Source organism: Hydra vulgaris, chromosome 11, assembly GCF_038396675.1.
Source record: "Hydra vulgaris chromosome 11, alternate assembly HydraT2T_AEP".
NCBI lineage: Eukaryota > Metazoa > Cnidaria > Hydrozoa > Anthoathecata > Hydridae > Hydra > Hydra vulgaris.
In genome coordinates, this window is record NC_088930.1 from 161,831 (window position 1) to 173,103 (window position 11,273).

The 11,273-nt window shown below is 27.7% G+C and overlaps 1 long non-coding RNA gene across 2 annotated transcripts; it reads right to left on the minus strand.

Moving 5' to 3' along the window:
* Positions 1-9,162: 9,162 nt before the first annotated feature.
* On the minus strand, positions 9,163-10,591 carry LOC136087160 (uncharacterized). 2 transcript variants are annotated; one of them, XR_010641589.1, is made up of 4 exons: positions 10,544-10,591; positions 10,090-10,169; positions 9,394-9,597; positions 9,163-9,239 (listed from the first exon to the last, which is right to left on the minus strand). It is a non-coding gene; the product is annotated as an uncharacterized LOC136087160 (long non-coding RNA). The 2 variants fall into 2 exon arrangements; XR_010641590.1 differs by having other exon boundaries at positions 9,394-9,859.
* Positions 10,592-11,273: the final 682 nt, after the last annotated feature.

The window sequence follows — 11,273 nt, forward strand, 5'->3', positions numbered from 1 at the left end:
TTTCATAGTGTTTACATCGAGTCTGTACAATCTCGAGCCTATAATCTTTCTTTAATGAATTTCAGATTTACTCTGATAGTAACTAAAACTGTTCGTGTTTTTTAAACTTCAATTAACATTACTTCAAATTTGTTCTTTAATTCCTGAATCACTGCAATATTGCAGTGAATCAGGAATTAAAGAATACAAATCTTTATTTGCGGAGTTACTACTATATTTATTTATAAAGTAAATATTTATATCCATGTAAACTCTTTTTTCTTGAGTTTAAGAGCTTCAAATAAATTCTTTGTTTGCTTCACGTGCAGTGTGTTTATGATTTGATTTAGAATTACTCTCTGATGGAATTCTACGATTCATTAAAAGCCGAAAACAAGAATAAATGTAACAGTTTTTATTTCAAATTTAAAAGAATTTAGAACGACGTTTCATACGCACAACGTTCACAATTACTCGGTTTAACGTACTTAATTCAAGTTCTCCGTCTTTCTTTTTTATTGTTTCGCTTAATCTCTGTTATAACAAACATACTAATTTTCCGTTCGTATATTTTGAAACCCGGATTACATGGATGTTTCACGCAAAATTGGGCATTACGCCACTAAAATAAAGTCTTCTTTTGGTGTAATGCCATATAAAAGTACAATAATTCTTCAACTTTAAAAAAATTGCAATTTTTTTCTATAAACGTTTCATTTTCAAATTAAAAAAAAAATGCAGATCTATCTTAAGTCGTAAAGTAAATATTTACAATAATTGGTTTAAAAAAAAATACTGAAAACAATTCGTCAGCCGAGAGGCCGTATGTCTCCTTTTTTTTTTTTTTTTTAGTTATTAATAAATATTTAACAACTGATGGGTATGTGTTCAATAAATCTAGTCTCAACGATGTTAAAATAATTAAAAATTAGTCGGACATTCTGACAGAAACTCTACAGCTAATTTTTTTAAGCTTGATTTACTTGGAAACACAAAAAATGGACATAGGGCCTTTTGGTTCTTGGCTTACGAATTAGCGGTTGTCTTTGATTATTGTTTTTAACGAGCTTATAATGATGCTTCTAGTAGGTTCGGAAAATTACATTACCTCATTTACCGGTATTAATACATGTTGTGGTTGCGAATTGTATATATACTACGGTTGATATATGTAAATAATATTCGTAGTAATATATCGCAGATAATAAAATAACAATATCCAAACAAGTGAAATCATTAGTATCTCAGGCAAAATTATAAGATTTCCCTACACTAAAAGTTGGTGACCCATTCCAGGACATTAAACCCAGTGAGCACAGTACGTTTTTAAAACGTTCTTTGGACGTTTTTATTAGATTTAAACCTCATAAAAACGTCTAAAAAACGTTTAAAAAACTTACCGTGCCCACAGGGAAGGAATCTACGAATAAGCAAGAATGGGACCAGAAAAAAATTTACGAGAGAAAAATTTAAAACTGTTTTTGTTTAATTTTTTTAGATTAAACTGATGTATATTATCAAAAGCTGTCAAAGTGAGTTTTTCAACTCACTCGCTGTTAACGCAGATACAGTTTTAACTACTATTACTATTACTTCGTTTTTAACGCGCTTTTTTATAAAAAAAAAGCCATTACCAAGCATTTCGTTCTATTAAGACAAGTATTACAATAAAAGAAAACAAAGTGCTACAAGGCTTCATTTACAAGCTTTATTTACAAACTATGTTTATTTGCATGATACAAAATATCAATGAAGAACAGATCAATGAAGGAATATTGAAAGTAGTATATCTACGGGAGAGGTCACTCACTACATTCTTCATCAAGCGATAATTAAAGAAAATGCTGAGTCAACAAAAATGAGGTTTGTTTATTATTGTTCAGCTCGAAAAAACTAAACAATTGCGTAAAAGTAGGAACATTACTGCATCCATTAATTCATCCATCATTTATATTTGACATCCTTATACGAAATCGGATGAACAGACTCTGCCTAACTAACATACAGTTAGCTAACATACAAAAAGCACCAACTTATCTTACATTAGCTTATCTAAAAATAAAGTTAACCTTGGAAAAAGATACTTATGTTGATGATCAACAAGCAGGTGAAGAGACGGTAGACGAGCTTATCAGGTTAAAAAAAAATCAACTCAAATCTTGTCGGAAGATTTGCGTTGATTTATTTTTAAACCTGATAATGGCATAATAACGTGAACAAATTAGAAAATGACGGTAAGTGCAAATCAAGAAAAATAGTTGGCCTTCCTTGGAATAAAGAAGCAGATCAACTATCTATTGACATTAACTTTTGTATCAATAACGAAAATAAAAGTTATAAGTTACCAAAATTCAAAAACTAGCAACTTTCTTGTAGCAAAAGCACGAACTGTACCAAAGGATATTGCTTAAGATATCATTAACTTGCTAACATGGTATCATTAACTTGCTTAAGTTATGTTGGTAGCACCACATACCTTAAGCAAGTTAATGAACCATGTTAGAAATATATTAATAAATTATAACATTTGCAAGGTATATAACTGGGTCGATAGTACTTTATTGCTTAAATAAAAACGCAGTTGGTTCTCAATACCGGTATATACCGGTATTTCAATTTTTTTTTCATCGCACAGAAACTGTTCCATTAGACTTCGTGCGTGTTTTGACACAGACATTTTTAAAGAGTTATAAGCATGAAAATATCACAGAAAAAGACTTTGATTATAAAAATGGATAACAAAAAAAATTTCACTTTGGTTTTTGTAACTTTGTTGTGTTGTGCTTCATTTTATTTGTTTTATATATATTTGCAAATATAACAACAAAAAATAAAGACAAAGAATAAATTTAAAAAGAATAAATATTTAACACACACATATTCATAGGCAAGATAAAAAAACCTAAAAATATCTCTGTATAATATAAAGACATAACTACATCTCTATTACAGATTTAGTTATGTTTTTTTATTCATATAATATAGAGATGTTATATTTTTTTTATGTTATAAATCTCGCCTAATATTTGATATTTCGTATCACTGGTTTGCACGTGCTTAAAATAACGACTTCTCAAAATAGAAAACGATTTTGGAAAGTAATGGCTTATAGGCTCGTAAATAATGTTTGGAAAGTAATGGCTTATAGGCTTTTTAAGACTGCTTGGGAATTGATTTTGTTTATGATTCGCAGTCAGTTTAAAGTATAACACATTTAAAGAAATAAAATACAATTATATGAAAAGTTGATTTAGTTCAATATGTAATTCATAAAATTATATTAAATTCATATAAGTTCGTATCTTTATCTTCATTTTTATAAATTTTTAATATTTATTTATTTTGTATATCAATATTACTTTTCATATTTTGCAAATTATAGCATTCAAAAACGTGCTGCCATGGCTGATAAACCAAAAGTATTTGAAGATTTTAAAAAAGGACTTAAAGTCAAAAACTCTGAGTGGAATTACTTTTTGCGCGAAAAATGTGCTAGAAAAATGAAGACCTGTGGTGGCTCGACAAGTGGACTCCATACACATTTAATGACTTCTCACCAAATAAATTTATTGAAACGTTATCAAGTTGAATTTTCAACTCCGCCATTCTACTGCTGGTGTTTCGACTACGCCTGATTTGCAACTCGTTAGGCCCAGAAATAAAATTACAACTTTTTATACGAAAAACGAAGACGAAGATACACTGTCAAATGTTTTAGCTAACATGACGGCTACCGATGGCCTGCCATTCAGAGTTTTTATAACATCTAAATAGCTAAGAAAATCGCTGGTAGCTCGAGGTTTTGATGCGCCAAAATCATCTGAATCCATTCGCCATAGTTATGAAATATGCTACTGAAATTCGAAATTCAATAATAGAAGAATTATCTGAACTTCAACGTCAAGGAAATCAATTTAGTCTTACGTTTGACGAGTGACGGTAAAAAAATAGACGTTATTTGAACATTAATGTTCATTCTCGAAATAGATTTTGGAATTTGGGTTTAGCAAGAGTTAATGGACATTTCCCAGCAGAAATGTGTCTTAAGTTAATTGAAAACATACTGAAAGAACTCAACTTAAAAATTGATCGCGATATTGTATGCATTACCACAAATGGGGCTTCGGTTATGAAGAAAGTAGGCCGATTAATGTCCATCGACCAACTAACCCATGGAATCCATTTGGCTGTGGTTGACGTCTTTTATAAAATAACAGTTATGGAATGGACAGATGATTATTTTGAATCTGATGAAGATAGCGCTGGTGAGATTTCCGATGAGTATAATGAAGACCATTTAGACGGACTAAATATTTTTCAGAGCTCACCTAATTCAAAATAAACTTGCAAATAATTTGGCTCCATTGATAAGCAAAGTTAGAAAAGTTGTAAAGCTGTTCAGACGATCACCAACAAAAAATGAAACCCTTCAAGTTTATGTAAAAACTTAACAGGGTAATAACCTGCTAGACATCGCCATAAATAATGAAATGAAAATGAAAACAGTACAAAAAACAAAGCGAAATATTAACGATTTGACTTAAATGGTACGAAAAGAACTTTCTATATTTGAAGAAGACGGTACATGTGGTACCAACTTGACGTTGTTCTACGATTATATTTAACTATTCCCCTAACGAGTGTAGAAGCTGAACGAGCTTTCTCTTCTTCGGGAATGTTATGTACCAAAATTCGATCATCTTTAAATGACGAAATTTTAAATAATTTACGTTTTTTGCGGGCCTATTTTCAAATAATAAACAACTTTTATATGTTTTTTATTTCAAATTAATTAATTATATATATTATTTTAACTTTAAAAATAAAGTTTTGGAACTGTTTAATTGTTGCTTTGGGTTTTACTTAAATTTTTTATATGTAATTGTAAATACCGGTATTAATACCGGTATTTCGGTTTTCACTTAACCTAATACCGAAATACCGGTATTCCATTTTTGGTCCGGTATTGGATGCCCTACGTAAGACGAGTAAAACGTATTTTTTTTTAGAATAATTTTATTTACAATAAAAATGGAAATAAATATTAAAAATATAAAAAAAATCATTACAAGCAAACTAGAAGAAGAAAAAAAAAAGCATACTAGCAGAAACGGAGAGATTACTTAAAGATCATGAAAAAAACTTCACTACAATAACAAGTTCGAACTCCAAAACAGCAAGGTCAGACAAAATGGACGCTGAAATAAACAATAACAAGTTAAACATTAGAAGAATTGAAAATGAAGTTGACGAAATAAAAGTCAGCTTAAATTTCCAAGTAAAAAAAGCTAGGGATGAATTTATTTATATAAAAACAAAACATGATAAAGAAATTTTGATGTTAAAAAAAAATCCATCGACTAAGAGAATCGCTCGAGACGTAATAACTTACGTATCGATGGCATAAAAGAAAACCTTGAAGAAAACTGGAGTGATTGTGAGAAGGCTGTAAAAGACATCTTTAAAACAAAACTAAATATATTAAGTGAAGTAGTTGTGGAACGAGCGCACCGAGTCGGTGCAGTTAACGGTAATAAAACACCGAGATCAATCGTTTTAAAGCTTTTGAATTATCATAATAAAAATAATATATCAGGCTCAGTAAATAAACTTTAAGTTACGTAGCTTTATGTGTTTTAGATATTTTACGTATTAATGATTAAAGAATTATAATCTCTAATGACTATTTAAAATAATCTTTAAACTGAAAGTTAGAGTTTTTCTTAACTTTTTGGATCATTAAAATTCTGCATAAATAAAAATTTTTACGCACTGTTCCTTGAAAAAAGTGTTGTTTTTTTTCCCCAATGCTTTATTAGTTATTTTTTTGATTGAATGAGTTATTTTTTTGATTTTTCTTTGAATTGTTGAATATGAAGAAATATTTTTATGTTTTTTCATTTTTTTCCTATAAATAAATGTAATATAACTACTTGTAAAATAATTTTCATTTATATATATATTATATTTTATTTTTCAGAACCATTAACACATAATTAATTTTTAATTATACAAGTAAAATTAAAAGCATTGCTTAAATGTTGCGCATTTAAATTAGACATTTAAAGATATTGAATGACTAATTTAAAACGAACAATTGTTCATTTTCAACAAAGGTTAACCTTTAAGCAAAGCAAGTTAATTTCATTATTCATAACTTCAATATTGACAATATCACTTTAACTAAAATTAACTTGTTATTTTATTATTAGTTAATTTTAATAAATTTAATGCATTATAAAATTTAAAAATTAAATAATGTTTTAATGGAAAATAAAGTTATTAGGAAACACAGTTAATAAAAAATACACGCACTAATGTTTATCATAAAAATAAAAGAAATAAATTGATATTAATATAAATCTTTAATATCATTAAAAAAATCTTATATCAGATATTTTAAAATCAGAGTTGTTAACAAGGTGAAGTATAGCAAGGAGAAAAATATCAGTGCTATGTGTTGAAATTATTTTAAGATTAAATTAGATAATTTAAAAAAAAAAGGTTGTTTGCATATTTGCATATTGAATATTGATATTTACCCGATAAATTATGCATGATAAACATATTTATTTTCTTAATGTTTAATTAAAAATAAATTAATTATCATATAGTTTTAATTTTTATTTTGATAAATATAATGTATGTATAAAACTTAAATTCCTGAAAAGAAAACCTCAAAATCTTTCTTTACTTTACTCTTCGGTTAAACGATACCATTTTTAAAACGTGAAGATTTGCAACAAATAACAAGATTGGCCAAATATTGGCTCAATGAAGTTACGTAATTAGCCTGAAAAGAAATTGTTATAAAAAAATATAAAAGGTAGTTAACTTAAACTAATTAGAAATAGTTAACTAAAGTTCAACTTTTTTTTAAATGAATTTATGTTTCCGCTAACCGTTTTATTGATACAGTATCGACAACTAGCCATAAAATTATTTTCATCAGGTTTATCACTTTTTATTTTAGCATCTTTGTAGCACATGTTCACAAGTAAGCTGTTCATGTTATCAATAAAATAACAGATTATTAGATTAACAGTTTGAATTTATGATATTAGCAGACCAAGCGGAAATGATGTTGAAAAGTCCAGTTCATGCACTAAATAAATAAATACATAAAAATAGTAATAATAGAATCCTTGGAGTCCTTGGTCAGGTGAGTGGTGCATAGAAATAGAACGATTTATTTAGCGATATATAAAAAATTTAGTTAATAAAAGTTTAACTTAAATAAAAAAACTTTGTTTAACTATTGCATTTAACTAAAAAAAAAGTAGTTTAACTAAAAGTTAACTAAAAAACTAGTTAACTATGCCCATCACTGTATATATATATATATATATATATATATATATATATATATATATATATATATATATATATATATATATATATATATATATATATATATATATATGTAAATTATGTTAGTGTATTTTACAAATAGAGTGCTCAATGTTCTTAAAGAACAGAGCAATAATTAATTAGTAAAAAACACTTATCTAACTTTTATCTTCGACTTGAAGTTTCACCATTGCTGGATCATCAGGAAGAGTTACTAAATCTCAAAAAAATTCAATTTATAGAAGGTTATAAAATATTATTAAATATTTTTAATTACTATATTTTTTTGTTTACGGGAATTTACAGAAAGTAATTATGAAATCTTTGGAATGGGGATAGTTTAATTTGGTCATTTGTTTTTATAATTTTTTAAGAGGTATTTATTTTCGTGCCTACATTTAGAAATTAATTCAGATTTTTTATTTAATAAATTTTCTTGATTTAAATGAGTAATTATTTCAAATTTTTCTTCTAAACTTAGCATACATTTTTCAAAAATTAGTAAACAAACATTTTCCTCCCTCTAATAAATTGCATAAGATTTTTAACAGAAATACCATTAAAGTAAGTTATAGTTGTACAAAAAATTTAGAAAGAATTATAAAAGGCCACAACTACTCGTTAATTAATAAAAATGAACATATAAAAGAAAAAAACACTGATTATTGTAATTGTAAACAAAAAATAGATTGCCCTCTAAATGGAAAATGCCTTTCGAAAAATGTAATTTACAAGTGCATTGTTTCCTCACAAAACAACCCTGATAAACAATATATATATATATATATATATATATATGTATATATATATATATATATATATATATATATATATATATATATATATATATATATATATATATATATATATATATATATGTATATATATATATATATGTATATATATATTACCAATAAAACAATGAAAGAATATTAACTATACAACCAAGTAATTAACACCGTCGAACTTGTATAAACATATTTAGGCAAATAATTTCGCAAAAAAAAAGTAGTAGCCTTACCATTAAAGAGGTTATACCATCTTAGGAACCCGTAAGGAAAATTTTCATGGAAAATCCATGAAAAAAGCCATGGAAAAACCATGGGTATTTGGAACACGTTTCCATGGAGTTCCATGGGTTTTCTATGGAAAGTTCATAGGTTTTCCATGGAAATTCCATGGGTTTTCTGTGATAATTTCATGGGTTTCCTCTGGAAATTTCATGAGTTTTCTATGGAAAGGTGTTTCAAATTCCATTCGAAATTACTTGGTTTTTCCATGATAAAATGGCATGTTTTGTTTTTTGAACGTTTTTTTAAATATTATGATATTGCCATAAAAACCTTCAAGCGCAAAATTTATCGCGCAACTCGCTAATATATTATTGAGTTCTCCTAATCTCTGGATCGCTTTTGCGCAACGACAGCAATAAACAAAATAAAATTTAAATCTTGCTGAATCCTACAAATCTTTGAAAAGTAATGGCTATAGTGTACCTAATACATTAAAATTTGACTTCACCACAATAAAATATAAATCTGATAATTCAGGCTTCAACAGTTTAAAATGAAAAAAATATATATACCAACAGTACATTTACATACCAACAGTTACTGTCGGCACATAGTTATCCACCAATTACAAAGCAATATATCAATTAGCGCTTTAAATTATTTAACATTAATATATAAGGTAATATATTACTTTCTATTTAATTGGCGGCTGACTATGTGCTGACTGTGCACACATAAAACATTATTGAAAAAACTAATGAAAACAAAAATCCTCTGATTCATTTTCATTTATGTTATTTCCTTTGATTTTCTGCCTTTGGAATTTTTGCAGCTTTTCAGCCATTGATTGCTTTATCAACCGGTTTTCGGTTCCAGGAAATTGTTTGTGAACATACGCTACATAAAAAAACAGAAAAAACATTACTTTTAATACATGAAGTAACGCATTGTACAATGGCATAAAAACGTAACGTTTAGCAATGCCAATTAAAAAAATGATGCAGAAATTATTTTTTACAAATAGATTATTTTAAAATTTGAACAATCTTACCCATCAGGGCAGAAACTTTCGAGGGATCCAATGCTGGCTTGCTACTTTTAAAGGGTTACCAACACGACCTGTGTCAGAACTCTGTGCCATCTCCTCTTGGGTGAATATCAAATCCATGAGTAGCCTAGCGAGATGAGTTGATCTTGTCGAACAAATCATTGAAAGCTTCTTTTTTGATACTTTCACAACGAACCCCATATCAAACTAAAAAGTTATAATATGTAAAACTTGCAACAATCATGCAAAACTAATTTTGATTGGTTAAAATATACCAAAATCCAAAACTTGCACATATGGCAACTAGATATGATTAAGCATGTTGATCTTATGTTGATCATACTAGCATTTGACAAATACAAATGTTTTCTCTTTCTAATGTATCTACTTGAAAAAAGTGTCAAACTTAATAGATCAGCAATGTAGATGCAAAAGCCGAATCTTTTTCAATGCCAATTAATCATTAACCCTTTTAAAAAAGGATGCACAAAATATAAAGCTCTTATATAGGCACTCTTGCCATAACCTAACCTTAACAGTTAGGTTAAGACAAGGCTACAAAAGTTTTCAGCAATTTTCAAATTTTAACAAAACAACCTGAACTCTAATAATGAACAATAATACTATTAAATAGTAGTAGTAAAAAATTATTAATTAAATAAACCAAACTAAAACCAGTATCATAATTTATATTTATACCTCATCAACTTGTTGAACCCCAGTGACATTCTGCACAACACTTGATGGAGATGGTGAATTCACAATAAATTGTCGATTCTCTAATAAAGCAATTATAGGTTTATAAATTTATTTTTAAAAGTAAAGTTAAACAAAATATAACTCTAATGACAAAGTTGATTTATTTCCAAAATTACAGGTAAACAAAATATAACCCTAATAGCAAAGTAGATTTAGATAAAGCAAAGAAATATACTTTTATTTTTTAACTGAAAATCATCTTAATCAACACAACGATAGGGAATTAAAAATAGGGATTTAATTCAGAGTATGGCAAATAGGGACTTGATCTATAGTATGGATTCTCTTGGCAAAACATGAATTGATAGAATTAACACTTAACTAATAATAACAAAAGGCAAAAAACAATTTCTTGAATTTTCTTGAATTAGACAAATTTTAAAAAAATTCTTACTTTGCTGATTTGCTGATGGTTTGTCCGTAGATCTGCTCAGCGTTGTTGTCAAAAGTGCAAAGAAGCTAAACTTACCATTATTCAATATACATACTATTTGTTTCATTAGTTCATATTCTATTTTAAAACGAGCATGTTATTCTGCCTGCATAGTCATAGCAGCAATTTCTGTAGGGTATAAACATTCTGATATTTAGATATATTTAACAAATGATTAGTTGCACAAATTTAAATGATTCAAATAGTGTCAATTATCAATTTTATCAAAATGAGGTTTTTAGCTGATTATGTCCCAGCCGGCATCTATACGTTGTTTTAACGTTGAAATTTGGTTGAAGCGTTGTTTCAACGTTGTTCAACTATGTCTCAACGTTAAAACAACGTTCGATTTAAACGTTGTTTATTTAACGTTGTTTCAAGGATAAATCAACGTTGACAAAAAAACTTAATTATAAAAAAACGTCCGTTGAATTGGTGCTTAAAGTAAAAATGGTTAGCCCTAGAGAAGATGCATCAAAGGGTGGTTTAGATTTTTTGAAAAAACGCCGACCTGGAAAGCGCGTCACAAGTTTAGCGCATGCGTTGTAGCTGAAATGTTCCGTCGTAAAAACCTCGTGGATTCAAAGTAACTATTTTTTTGTATTTAAAGCAAGTTTACTTTTTATTTTGGAGATCAAGATAATTGAAAATAATGTTCACCAAGATTTGGAAGATGTAACGAGTAGGATTT